Source organism: Mya arenaria, chromosome 6, assembly GCF_026914265.1.
Source record: "Mya arenaria isolate MELC-2E11 chromosome 6, ASM2691426v1".
Lineage (NCBI taxonomy): Eukaryota > Metazoa > Mollusca > Bivalvia > Myida > Myidae > Mya > Mya arenaria.
The window spans coordinates 60,375,305-60,390,704 of record NC_069127.1 but is presented as its reverse complement, the minus strand read 5'-3'; positions in this window follow the sequence as shown (position 1 = coordinate 60,390,704).

The following is a 15,400-nucleotide window of genomic DNA, read 5'->3' as shown; positions in this document are numbered from 1 at the left end:
ATGTAATTCATATCACGCGTCGAAACACGATTTTTCTACAATCTACATTGAATTGGTTCGTCGACAACCTGTTTACATGTTTTCATATATTTATTGGATTCGGAAAAAAGACGCCATTATGGTAAACTATAAATTTGATGACCGACTATGGAAAAAAATGGGGTCACCGGGTGACCAGTCCGGGACCAATGGTTATATGTTTGAGGCGTGATACACATATACACAATCATGCATTAACAATATATAGCAAACGATTAAAGGCACATCAAACAAGTTCCCTACAAGTCACACAGGGCCGTTTAGTTGAGCACGAGCCTTTAGGAGACCACTTGTAGATCTTTCGTTCGCGAAGCATTGCGCACGCCGCTTCTTCAGGATACTAGTTATTCATCATTTTCATTTGAAATGTTAATGGTAAAAAAAAACAAGAAGATTGCTGGAAAAACGCCAACAGTGTCAAGCCCACTGCTTTAAACTTATGAAAAGGTTCTAAAACATGTTGTGGTGCAAGAGTGAAATTGACTTATGTACATGGTTTGTGTGTGGACAGGCTATCTGTTGATAGTGAACTCTTCTAACAAGTTATTTTGAAATCCCCAAATGTATGGCCAACAAAATGCTCGCACAGCCAAAAAAGGTGGTACCCAGCATTCACTCGACCAGAGACGGATGGATGCACATACAACAAAACCGCTATTGGGGCGTCCTCGTCAAGCTGACTACAAGCTTTCTTTTAACCTAAAAAAGCTTGTTAAAATGGCGGCGAAAAAGGCAAGCGTTTCTGCTCGCACTTACAGGTTAAAATAACTTGATGTTTTGTAAACGTAAAATTACATATAAGGACATATTCCTTTTGAAGTGCAGAATGGAACTGTGTTTTTCGTGTGGATATATTTGTGGTCTGAAAAGTTATGAGGTGACATTTGATACCTATGTGACCGCGTTAGGGGATCTTTTGGGTGCCCGTCCGTCCGCTTAAAGTCAGAAAATCAACAAATAAGTGCTATAAGTTCGCCAAACTAGCACCTGACTGTTATAACACTATCGACGGCGAACGCACTTCAGAGATTGAGATCAAACATGTTACTTAATGACTCAGTGTCAATCGCGCAGGATGACACAGCGCTTCCGGCTGCCTTAAAGAATCGAATGTTTTAGCCACACTGCCTAAGCTCCTGGCGGACGTTGATGACTTATAGATTCAGCAATAAAAGTCTACAGATTTATCGTTTGATGTGAAATCCATACTTACTAAAGTGTTTCCCTGCATGACGTTCTGATTAGTTTAATTAATAGATAAAAGCAAGCACAGTTACTGTAAATCTACAATTTAAACAATTTGTCAACGAAAAGTTTCGAAATCAAAGGCTATCTTCTCAGACACAAAAGGTTGGGGGGGTGCTTTGAAAACCTACCGGAAGGTGGTTGGTAAGATATGCAGTCATATTTGACCCATGTGATCAAATAAACATACAAAACAAACAGTATTTACAGGTGATTCATTGCATACATGGCAGTGTTTACAGGTGATTCAATGCATACATAATGGTGTAATAGGTGATTAAATGCATACATAAAAGTGTTTACAGGTGATTCAATGCATACATAGCAGTGTTTACAGGTGATTCAATGCATACATAACAGTGTTTACAGGTGATTCAGTGCATACACAACAGTGTTTACAGGTGATTCAGTGCATACATAGCAGTGTTTACAGATGTTTAAATGCATACATAACAGTGTTTACAGGAGACTCAATGTATACACAACAGTGTTAACAGGTGATTCAGTGCATACAAAGCAGTGTTTACAGGTGATTCAGTGCATACATAGCAGTGTTTACAGATGTTTAAATGCATACATAACAATGTTTACAGGTGATTAAATGCATACATAACAGTGTTAACAGGTGATTAAATGCATACATAACAGTGTTTACAGGTGATTCAATGCATACATAAAAGTGTTAACAGATGATTCAATGCATACGTATTACAAACAACTTTAACAATTAACCAACACTAAGACATAATATTGAGTAAGCACAAACTACAGTTGTAAGTTAAGGCAATAAAACGTTGTTATATATTAATGGATTTTTAATTGTTTGAAACCTGACAATGTAAGTGTATAATACTTATAAACAGAACAGAACAGAACAGATATTTTATTAAGACTTGTACAAAGTACATCTTCTTCTTAACCACAAATGAATAATAAATAAGCAAACACATGGTATGACATAGGTTATACATTATATGAAATAGAATCATAAATACGCTTAAAAATATATATTCAAATCAGGTGAGGATGAACAAAACTATTATAATAAGAAATCAATATTTAAAGTTGATCATCTAATACTCACAGCTTGTTTGACAAATAAGGATAGTTTTCTAAGTTCTTGTTTATTTCTTGTGTTTAACAGTTCAATGTACTTAAAAACAGACGGACGTAAATAATAATACCGTTTTATATATTTCTTTCTTATAGTTTCAAAACGTGTACAAATACAAATAAAATTAAATTCGTCTTCTTTGTTATAGTAACGTACATATGTGCTCTCTCCAGCAACTTATTTATAAATATGAAGTTTTAACGAAAGCTTCAAGTATTGTTTTACAATACTATTAATATCAACAAATATCTGTAGCCCCCTACATCGGACAACATATACCATAGATGATTCACGTCTTCAAAATAGAAGTATCTTCTTGTTTCTTTTTTTCATTTCATTTGTTAATTTACCTCAAAAGTAAACATAGTCTGAAAGATATGTTTCGATTTCTGTTTGACATAATCTGTTTAAAAGGGGCTTAAACTTGTCAACTATGCCTCAAACTGCATTTGTTTCTGAGTAAGCACTGCAGCAAAACAGGAAATGATGTTCTGATTGTATATCTTTTCGTGGAAGTAAATGACACACTCTATCTTGCCAATATACATAATCATATATAACATTTTCTTTAAACGGAGAATGCAACGAGAAATTTAAATCTTTATTAATCTGTCTTTTTTATTTTCAACCAAATCGATATAGTAATAATATATTAAATCATTTTTATACAATAAAAGGTTCTTCATTTTAGGTTAATTCGGTAGTGCAATGAATGCATACGGCCCTTTCGTATAGTTACAATAAATGCCCAAGACCCTATCGTATGTATGTCTTAGGACCCTTTCGTATATATGTCTTAAGACCCTATCGTATGTATGTCTTAGGACCCTATCGTATATATGTCTTAAGACCCTTTCGTATGTATGTCTTAGGACCCTTTCGTATATATGTCTTAAGACCCTTTCGTATGTATGTCTTAGGACCCTTTCGTATGTATGTCTTAGGACCCTATCGTATATATGTCTTAAGACCCTTTCGTATGTATGTCTTAGGACCCTTTCGTATGTATGTCTTAGGACCCTATCGTATATATGTCTTAAGACCCTTTCGTATGTATGTCTTAGGACCCTTTCGTATATATGTCTTAAGACCCTTTCGTATGTATGTCTTAGGACCCTTTCGTATATATGTCTTAAGACCCTTTCGTATGTATGTCTTAGGACCCTTTCGTATGTATGTCTTAAGACCCTATCGTATATATGTCTTTGGGGTAATTAAACAAATCACGTTCAAAATCGATTTCTCCCGATACACATGCAAAAAGTGCTTTTGACAAATTGTCTGAACTTTGAATTGAACAGTCCAATTATGTAAGGATTGATGGCATTATTCAACATAAATGATCCCAAAGCGATCTGTATTCCGACGCTGAATTCTTGATCTTTTGAATTTGGGTTCTGTTTTACAGTAACATTTACAATAAAGTAGGGCAGAAAACTTATTATAGATGCTATTGTTATGACAATCATCATCAGGGTAACTTTTCTTTCAACGTGATTTTGCTTTGTTCTTTTTGAATAATGTCTTTTGTCTCTGTTATGTTTTTGACCATTGTCGCTTTTAAAAGACAAATTCTTAAAATATTTATCTGCGTCACTAGGTTTGTCTTCCCCATGAGGGTTTATCTTTAGACGTTTGTCCATGTCCGTGACAACAGCAATGTCGCTTGATAATGTATAACAGGGATCATCATTCAAGTCAAGTTTTTCGTGGCTGATAATATCTGGATTAGATGGCACACATAAAGGTTGCGTGGTAGACTTCACTGCATCATTTATTGTATTATTGCTGTGCGTGTCTGATAATGAGGTTTCTGCCGTGCTACTGGCTCTTACATACCAGGTACTTGTACTGGCACCTTCTTGGTGGCCGTTCGCTGATCTCCCTTTTCCTTTGTAAGCGTGATTGATATGCTTTCTTGAGATCCATAGAGCTCTGGATATCAAAACATACAAAACTAAACATCCACCAATGACTATGATAAATGTCAGAAGATCAAAAGCATGGAATAAGGTAATAGCAGCTTTTAATTCAGGGTCCTTTGAATGCGTGCAATAGAATGCTTCAATTGTTTTTCCACTTTCTTCTTCTGTCACGTTTACTTGAACAACATCAATAATTACAAAATCCCTTACAGAATGAACCATTGCTGCAATAATGATAATCAGGAATGAAATCTTGGCTGATTTAATTGACAATTGCCATCCAAAGGGTCGACAAATCTTCCGGTACCGATCAATAGCCACAAACAATAGCATGAAACCTGACGTGATTGCAAGCCAATGGTTAAAGAAAAATATCATTTTGCAGCCGGGTTTGTTTTGGAATGTTACCGAAAAACATAGTTCGATGATTTCGTCGGAAAATAAGATGCATGCTATAAGATCAACTGTTGTAAGCCCTGTTAGTATCACATGTGTTGATGTCCTTGGTACTTTGAAGCCATAGAACATGACGGACATGATATTGCCAAGTATTCCAAACACTATGATGAACAAGGATTAGGCGATGGCCCCGGCATACTCTTCAATTTTCCTTTTATTTAAAGTTTCGAGATCATCGTTATAACTGCTGTTGTGATCCATTTTATAATTTCTGGACTTCCTGGAAGAAGATAACGATACTGTTTAGTTGATTAAATGTTCAAACACTTGATGTAATCAATTTGAATTCATTCGCATACATCAAGTTAAACACATTTTCATACACTACGAATATTTTCAAAACATAAATAATACTTTAACTTGCCTTGAAACAAAGAAGTTTGCTATTGAAAACATGTAACTCTTACGATGATGACATGTTGAAATGAATGTTACTTGTACAAAATAATCCGCAAACATTTATGAAGGAAAATGATACCCGACCAATTGTTTTTCACATTTATCTATCACTATGTTTAAACCGGAACTACTACTACTACTACTAAGAATGCTATCATAAGTATTTGTATAAACGTCACAAAACAATGAGGTAGAGCATTTAAAATAAAGTAACAATACTGCCGAAGGCGATGATGGCTGTGGTGCGAATGTAGCCCGGTGGTGACGATGCTTTTCAAGAGAAATAATTGCTCAATCATTGCTTTTTATTAACCATTCTTACAAAATAAGGATAAACTTAATACTGATAAACAATGTGTCGCACCATGATAGTTTGTTTCCAATTATGGTTCCTTCGATTTCATTTCGAAAAATCGACCTCAAAGATATCTTCCAAAATATTTTACAGTCCAATAAAAAAATCAAGTCATTTTCCGTCTTTTGCGGAAAAAAATAAATTGTCAAAATAGATGTATTAATCTATAAGCATTTCGTTAAAAAAATCATTTTAACATAAGTCAGGACCCAGATATTTATATTAACAATTAGTCCAAAAGCTAACGCATATAGAAACAATTCTGCTTAAGGTGATCATTATCTTGGCACTGGTGCTGCCCGGTGGTGACGTTTAATGTACCTGTGCTTATTATAAAAGTTACATAGAAAGTAGAATATCGTAAATATTACCTTTACGCCTAATCCAACTCCAACGTTCTACTCATGTGCGGGTGCTTGATCGTTCCTAAATTTATATATCGTGAGAATATGTTGTTTTTTTTGAAAATTGATGTGCCTTAGTAATCGAAACACTTACAAAAACATTAACAATAGCAGTTAAGTGAAATAAGGAAGTTTAAGTGTGTTGTACACTTTTGAAAATTGAATGTGTTTTTACTTGGTAAAATGTCATGTAAATGGTGTATTGATTAAACGATGTAATCCATATCTCGCGTCGAAAAACGATTTTTCTACAATCTACATAGAATTGGTTTAAATGAATGAAGATCAGATACAAAAGTTGATATGGTACAATTTGCTTACCTTGCATATCCGGTCATGTGGCAAGTGCTTGAAAACATGATTTTCTACTTCAATCGAAGATAACAACGAGCCATAGATGATATTACAGTGTTCAAAAATGTAATATTATGGCGTTCCTATATCAGTAGAACTTTATTAAAAGAAAAAAATTAACTGTGTTAAACGCGACATCGTCGCACGTGGTAAAAATGACAAAATGACTTTTCGTTTTGTTTCTTCAAAAATAATATTTGAAGGTAAAAGGTATTCAGTAAAACTGCGATCGCTCGAGGACGCCGGGGACCGAGCCAAAACCTCGAGGTTACCGATGTTTCGAACCACCGGAACAAAAGCAAAACACATAATGCAATTAAAATTACATGTTAACAAGTGTTTTCTTAACAGTCAAAATGCGTTGATAATGAAAGTTGAGTTTAAACTTTTTGTTTTTCAAGTATAAACATTGAAAACTTCAATTCTTTGCATACAATGAATATCATATCATTGATATTTTAAAGAAACAATGTTTTTAAAAAAAGCAACAATAGACAATATTATGCACTTAAATTCATATTTAATTTTGGAATAATATGCTGAACATTTAAAACATCAACAGGAAGATTGTTGTTTTAAATGCCGATGTCGAGCAATTCATATAGATATACTATTATTTACAGAATATTCCTTGCAAAACATGTTTGTTGTAGTTTGAGAGAAACAAAGATAACAAATATCGTTTTCTACAATAATAACCCCAGACAAAGTAGCTTTTGTTCCATTTAAGAGCCTTTTAGACTTGTAACGTTAGTTGCATGAATATATGTTTAAATATTGTTCGACACAGGTCTTATACCAAATTGGTATATTGCAAATATGATTAATTAATGTTTTTAGACATTAAGATTTATTGCGGTTGATAAAAATAACATGAATGGCTTTTTAAGTAACCCTTATGCGACGGAAATTGCCGACAATCCATTGTGAAGTTTTGTAGTGGCCGCTAATTGCACAACACTTCTTCAATCCAGGGTTTGTGCAAGTTTGAGTGTGTAGTTGTAGTATTCACGATAAATATATATGCGTGATCTACATCTAAAAAGACGGGTTGAATGAATGTGCAAAGAGAGCGGTAATGCACCAGTCATTTGTAACCACGCCCCCCACCCCCCAGGTCCGGGGAAGAGCCGGGACTTTGACTTTCGGTCCTGCCAACCCCGGGTAAAATCCCCGCCCTGCGGGGACGAACTGATGGTTAAACCCCGGCCAAATGCCCCCGCACCCCAGAGACTCTATATAAGGCCCACTCTCGGCTTAATTTGGCGCTATGACAAAACCACCGCGGTCACCCGGCCCTGCGAGGCCACCTGGAAAGTAAAAACACGGCCCTTTTCCAAGTCTATCCTCTGTATACCCCCGGACCTGGGGTGGTGGCCTGGTTACAATTGACTGGTGCATAATGAACACTACAAAATCACGAGAAACGCTTTTATGCGGAAGTTGATCAGCCTACCCGTTGATGGAGATATTTCTCAAAGGATTTTTATGATCAATCTGACCTTATGAAACATTGAAGATAATAATTAAATCATTCATACTGCTATATACAATTGTAAACATGTTAGTCATATATACATGTATTATTATGCCTGAGCCACCTTATTATATAATATGCAGTCACTGATGTTTAATTCCAGGTATATGTTTACGAATAAAGGGTGATTAATTAAATGTAATTAGAGCATCTGTTGATTTTTGTTGAATTAATGTTCAAAGTACTGTACAGATTTATGTATTTAGTTTCCCTCATTTCATGTATTATTAATGGCATTATTTTAGATTCATAATTGTGACCATAGTTTGAAAATTACCATACTATATTAGTATCTAGTACTATCTACCATCAGATTGTCTTGAATTTAATACCTAATATTATAATATTTCGACTCAGAGATCCACATAGTAATGCTACAAAGGTCATAAATATGATTTGATGCAATATAATACACTTTTTATGTTGAAGTAAGCCGAATGTTTTATATATTTATATATATATATATATATATATATATATATATATATATATATATATATATAAATATATATATATATATATATATATATATATATATATATATATTTATATATATATATATATATATATATATATATATATATATATATATGTCTTAAATATATATTGTTTCCTATTGACAACCTATTTTTTTCGTTTCGAATAGGCTGTCGGGTAAAGGATATAATTCCATGCAGTAATGGTGTCTTACCGTTATGTTATGTTGTCATAGTTGTTCTGTTAATCAGTTCAAATATCAAATAAGTTTATCTGTGTCTTATCAGGTTATATACTTTTTATGACATGTGTTCTAGTAAAATAACAATAAGACAAGATAAGTCTTGTTTTCAACAATACCATTTACAAATTTTCATATTTATAATCATGGAAAATCAATATGTGTATATGTCTGTAAATTTACTTAAACAACATTAAACAACCTAATTACAATTGTTATTATATTTGCGTTACAATGTCATGCATTAGTGTCCGTTCTTTAATGTAAAAATCTTTTGTTTTTGTTTTAACAATTCCTCTTCACCATATCTATATAATTGCATTAAATTGAATGTTGTTTTATATTGTTGAAAGTATATTGTATGTATATCCAGACAAACAATTTGAGCATATTATACTAGTATTAAAATACAAACACCTTAGTTGTACAATTAAAATCTCTTAAGTATTGGTAAATGTATTATAATTATATTCCTGGCATCTAAATACGTAATTAACAGATATATAATAATTAATTATTGATAAGACTTGGTTGATTCACATAGTCAATTCTAATAACTTTTATTTGACAGTTCTAACATTATTTATTTATTTTTGAACCATGTTTATTATCAACTATTATTTGCTTGCATGTAATATTAGTGTAAAGCTGTATCTTAAAAGTTTGAATATTAACAATGTCATAACCCTTTTCCACTCATTGTGTACATATATGTATCTGTATAATATGTTGTCTTGGGCCGGAGGCCTTTATCAATTAAATAAATTGAAATTGAAATTGAAATTATAGATTAAAGTTTTAGTTATATTTAACAGCAAAATGCTCATTTCAAGCTCCGACCTCGAGGGACCACCGGTTCTCGAGCTTATAGAACGACCGCAGTTTTATTGTATCAAATTTTGATTATCGGGATTTGTGCGGTATCTCGTATAGGTAATCGCATCGGGTTGGATAATCGGAAGCATATAAAATATACTAGTAGACTCAACAGTATTGTGTTTTATATTATGGTATTTCGAAATTATTCAACTTGTTGTTTAAGTGATTCTTGACAGAAGAGACATACGAATGCGTACAATTGCTGCCAAGATACATTCCTAATCAAACATTGACTGTTTTTTTAAACCTTTATGTTGCTGGCCATTCATTCAGTATGAACACTTCTGCTGACCATTCATCCAGTTTAAACTATGTTGCTGACCATTCATCTAGTTTAAACAATGTTGCTGACCATTCATCCAGTATGAACACTGTTGCTGACCATTCAGCCAGTTTAAACTATGTTGCTGACCATTCATCCAGTATGAACTCTGTTGCTGACCATTCCTCTTGTATTAACTCTGTTACTGACCATTCATCCACTTTAAATTATGTTGCTGACCGTTCATGCCATATGAACTCTGTTGCTGACCATTCCCCTCGCATGAACACTGTTGCTGACCATTCAGCCAGTTTAAACTATGTTGCTGACCATTCATCCAGTATGAACTCTGTTGCTGACCATTCCTCTTGTATTAACTCTGTTACTGACCATTCATCCACTTTAAATTATGTTGCTGACCGTTCATGCCATATGAACTCTGTTGCTGACCATTCCTCTTGTATGAACTGTGTTGTTGAACATTCATCCAGTATGAACTGTGTTGCTGACCATTCATCCAGTATGAACTGTGTTGCTGACCATTCCTCTCGTATGAACTGTGTTGCTGACTATTCATCAGGTATGAACTGTGTTGCTGACCATTCATCTAGTATGAAATTTGTTACTGACCATTAATCTAGTATGAACTGTGTTGCTGACCATTCATCCAGTAAGATCTGTGTTGTTGACCATTCACCTAGTATGCACTGTGTAACTGACCATTCATCTAGTATGAACTACGTTGCTGACCATTCATTCAGTATGAACTGTGTTGCTGACCATTCATCCAGTATGAACTGTGTTGCTGACCATTCATCCAGTATGAACCGTGTTACTGACCATTCATCCAGTATGAACTGTGTTGCTGACCATTCATCCAGTATGAACTGTGTTGCTGACCATTCATCCAGTATGAACTGTGTTGCTGACCATTCATCCAGTATGAACTGTGTTGCTGACCATTCATTCAGTATGAACTGTGTTACTGACCATTTATCTAGTATGAACCGGTTGCTCACCATTCACCTAGTAAGATATGTGTTGCTGACCATTCACCTAGGATGAACCGTGTTACTGACCATTCATCTAGTATGAACTGTGTTACTGACCATTCATCTAGTATGAACTGTGTTGCTGACCATTTATCAAGTACGAACTGTGTTGCTGACCATTCATCCAGTATGAACTGTGTTGTTGACTATTTATCCTGTATGAACTCTGTTGCTGACCGCTTATCACGTATGAACAGTGTTGCTGACCATTTAACCCGTATGTCGTATGTTGCTGACCGCTAAAAGACGGTTTTAACATCATATTATTAAGTATTTTTATTGTTATTTGGATGGGTATGTGGTCTGTCAGTGTTTTGTAGTACGGTATATGCTTCTCACTCAGTAACTGTTGGTCCTTAGAACATTATGGGTCTCTCTTTACCGTCGAATACTTTTTTTTTACTTTTTATAAGAAGGGTTTTATTTTAATGATTAATGCCTGGCTTTTCCCTGTAGTTTCCATAGTACTATTTAATGATAAAACATTGATGTCTTCATCACAATTTCAGAATATTTGAAACATAGATACATGGTACAAGTTAATAATTTGAAGTTAAGGGAAGTTTTTAATCTGAATAATATAGCTGCTTGTGATATATAACTAAGTCGTGTGTGTTTAATACTTGAAATACTAATTGCTGTTAAAAACCGTCCGAAAGACGCGCACCCTGTGTTTGATATGCCGAAATCCTAATAAATGTGTATTTCGCTGTAAATAATTATAACTAGGAAGATTAGGCACAGTTTTTGAACATTAATTCAACAAGTTACGATCTATTTTACATCTAATTATCACCTTTTATTCGTAAACGTATACCTGAAATAAAACATTATATAATGATATGCCTCGGGCATAATAATACATGTATATATGTAACTTGTTTACAATTGTATATAGCAGTATATATGATTTTATTATTATCTTAATGTTTTTTAAGGTCAGATTGATAAAATAAATCCTTTGAGAAATATCTCCATCAACGTTTACGGGTAGGTCCGTCCTTTTAGATGTAGATCACGCATTTATGTTTATCGCAAATACCAACTACACTTTCATTCTTGTACAAAGTGCACAAATCCGACGTGGGACTCAAAAGTATATTAGATTGTAATGATACTGTGTGATATACGAGGGCTGATAAAACACGTTAATTTTCTCAACCACGCTCAAAACACGTTGTTTTCATTTCGCATTATGCATTTAGTAATTATGCTACGCAAGTTATAGACGTATTTCGTGACCAATCTATGTGACCTAGCTGCAAGGAAAAAAACTGCGACGTTATAGCAATGAAAGACGTAAGCGAGGTGGTAAGAGAACCAGTGTCGCAAATTGTGCTTGACGTCCCCATGCTATTGGTTTGCGGAAGCGTACCTTATTTCTTCTCGTAAAGGCGGAATATAATTGAAAGACTTAGGTACAACATTGGTACTTAAGTATATAAACCAGTCTTTTTTGGTTTTCAAACCTTAGATTTCCGATACGGCCCCACGCGAAAGACGCAGCCGACGTGACACTTCCAAGGGTCCTACACTTTTGATTGGCGGAGGTCTAACCCTAGATTGAGGAAGTGTTGTGCAATTAGCGGCCACTACAACAACTTTGCTTTATTCTGTATTTTTTCACATAAATATTCACAAAGGTTTAAAAAGCCAGTCATGGCAATTTCAATAACCGCAATAAACCTTAATGTCTTAAAACATTGACCATGTTCGCAAACGGCCTGTGTCGAACAATGACAAAACATATATACATGATTAAAGGCTCTGAAATTGAACAAAAGCTTCTTTATCAGGGGGTATTATTGTAGAAAACGAAATTTGTGATATTTTTTCCTCTCACTCTACAAGGAACATGTTTTGTTCGAACAAGTTATGCAAAAAATATTATGCTCGACATTTGAATTTATGAAAGATCTTGATGATGATTTCTTAAATGTTCAACATGTTATTCCAAATAAAATGTAATGAATTTAAGTATATACGTATGTCTTTTGCGTTTTTTAAACATTGCTAAATGAAGATATCAATTATATGATGTTCATAATCATTGTATATAATTGATAAACAAAACGTTTCAACACATTTTCAAACTCCACGTTTATTGGCAATTCTTTCTGACTGTTTATAACTAATGAGGAAAATATTATTGTTACGGTTCTTAATATATTTAGCAGTATTTCAATGTATAGGTCATTTCCATTGAACAGAATTCGCCTCACAGATAACATATCTCCCTGCTACCGATTAACATTAATGTTAAATATTTGTACCTGGTATCCTCATTTGATATTTTAAAGATATGTGCTTATTTATCTACAATCCATAATTTATAAACTTTATATGTTGTTTTCTTTTACAAAAGCTATGTTTTCTAAACCATTTACTACTGCGATTGCTGATTCAGATAATGCATTGGCTACAACAACTATACATTTAAACTGTTTCAACTTGTCCCTTTCGTTCTTTAAAAAATACTACAATTTTTATTAAAATCCGTTGCTTCTACTATTTTTATATGTATGATTGTATTACATTATTATTTAAGCTTAAGAATAAAATAAAGGTTTAGTATTTCAAATAATTACAAAAAATATTGCTGAAGACTCTAATGGTATTAATACTACAGCTGCTGATGATATAGGGGATATTTCTTGCTATCAGTTTAAGGTTGTATTATATATTTTTATTTCACGATAGGTCACAGAAAAAAACACCCTGAAAATTAAGAAGCGAAGACTACGGAAGTCATCTTCGACGACAAGATGTCGAAAATCAGCATGGCCTGCTTGTTATTGAATCAGCTGTAATTGTTGAGACGGGTTTTTATGGCCGCTGATCTGAATTATTTGGTTCAGGGGAAACCTTCATCGCTCAGCCTTTGGACAATTCGTTTTCGAGCACTACAATATTTAAAAAGGAAAACGGAAAACGTGAAAGCAAACAGGTCAAGGAAAAAGTGTTATTGAAAATGCGTTTGCATGCATTCTTGTTGGTGAAAATGATATACAACTCTATTACCAGCACAAGTTGTTAAGTAAATATTCAACCGATTTATGTAAGAATCATTATCAAAACTTATATAAGAGGTATTGAAATGTATGCATAATTTGACAATGACAATAGATCTCTCTTTATGCCACCACAAGCCTTCACATTGTTCACTATGCCATATATAGAGTTTAGCCCCTTGGCACAATTCAACTATCATTTCTATAGTCCGGTACAAATACTAAGAAATTGGCTGGTCCAGAGATTCTACAGAGTGCCGGTCACGAAACCATCTATTGGATTTATTTGACAACCATTTTATTTTTGAAAATCTGTTTGCATTCAAACCTTTATTCAAATTGTTAAAACAATCAGGGCTTGGATGCAAATATATTTTCAAGAAAATTCCCTGAATATCATTTTATAACCTCCAATAGAAAACAGCAAAATCAATACTTTTCAATGGTATTATTTTGGAGGTCTCAGTGAAGCACTTGGGAAACCGATTAACACATACAGCATGAACTAGCGACATGAGCAAAGTATTTCTTGATAACAACATGCCTGACAAAAATGGAGCTTACAGACGTGGTCGACTGGCCGAGGAAAAACTGAGATAAATCCCTCCTTCTGGGGGAAATCTCAGAAACCTCTGCCCGTTTGTCATCCAGATTAACAGGATTTGCACAAATTGCTTTCCTGAAAATCCTGAGATTTGTTGGAGAAGATTTTCTGCTATAAACATTTTGTGAAAGTAAAAATTGACAACTTTTAAACCGCATTGTTGAAGTTTTGCAATAAGACAGGTTTTCAAAACATTAACGTAAAGGTCATCGCTTGCGGCCTTGATTTTTTGTGGATCGGGTTTTTTGAAGGGTAACATTATGGCAATTATATTTTGAATGAACAAAAAATCTAATGAAGTATATATATATATAAACGTACTGCCACCAAAGTTTTCTTACACATAGTTTTGTTTGTTTGCAGGTTTGTATGGAATGATAAACTAAAAGAGAATTCTTGGGGAAACCTGAGAGCATGATAGCCAGGAAAATGGAATTTAGGACTTTCTAAGTTTGGCTACAAATCTCATCAGTTTGGGGAACGAGAACCCGTTCGTTCAAACAAATTTGTATACTAGTATTTTATTAATTTATACACCAAATACTACGCAAATCGTTTAAAAGTAGAAAATTAGTTCATGACGTCGTTGTTGGTGTGCGTCTCTTGAGGGTTTTTAAAAAAATAAATATTTTCATGAGTTTGTTCACAAATATGTTAAAGTTAACAAAGTTAGTATATACAAATTTATTTCAGCTCGATTGTGACGAAAACTAAGCTTATAGACTCGCTCTCGAATCCGTTTTCTGGGCAGAAACCAGTACTGTGTTCTTTTTTGAGAGGCCATGAAAAAGTACCCCTAATGGGGATCAAACCCTCAACCTCTTGGGTGGGAGGAGGACACCTATACCACTGGATCACTCTCACCCCACTCTAACAAAGTTGTTAACATCTTCTTTGTTAACTTTCTAATATGTATTGCTATGGACTTCGAATAGAAACATTTGTGATCTCTAATTTTCCAACTAGGCTGAAGACAACTGTTTCGGGTGTACGCGTGCAAATATATGAGCACACAATACAATAATTTTAAGTTAACAACGATG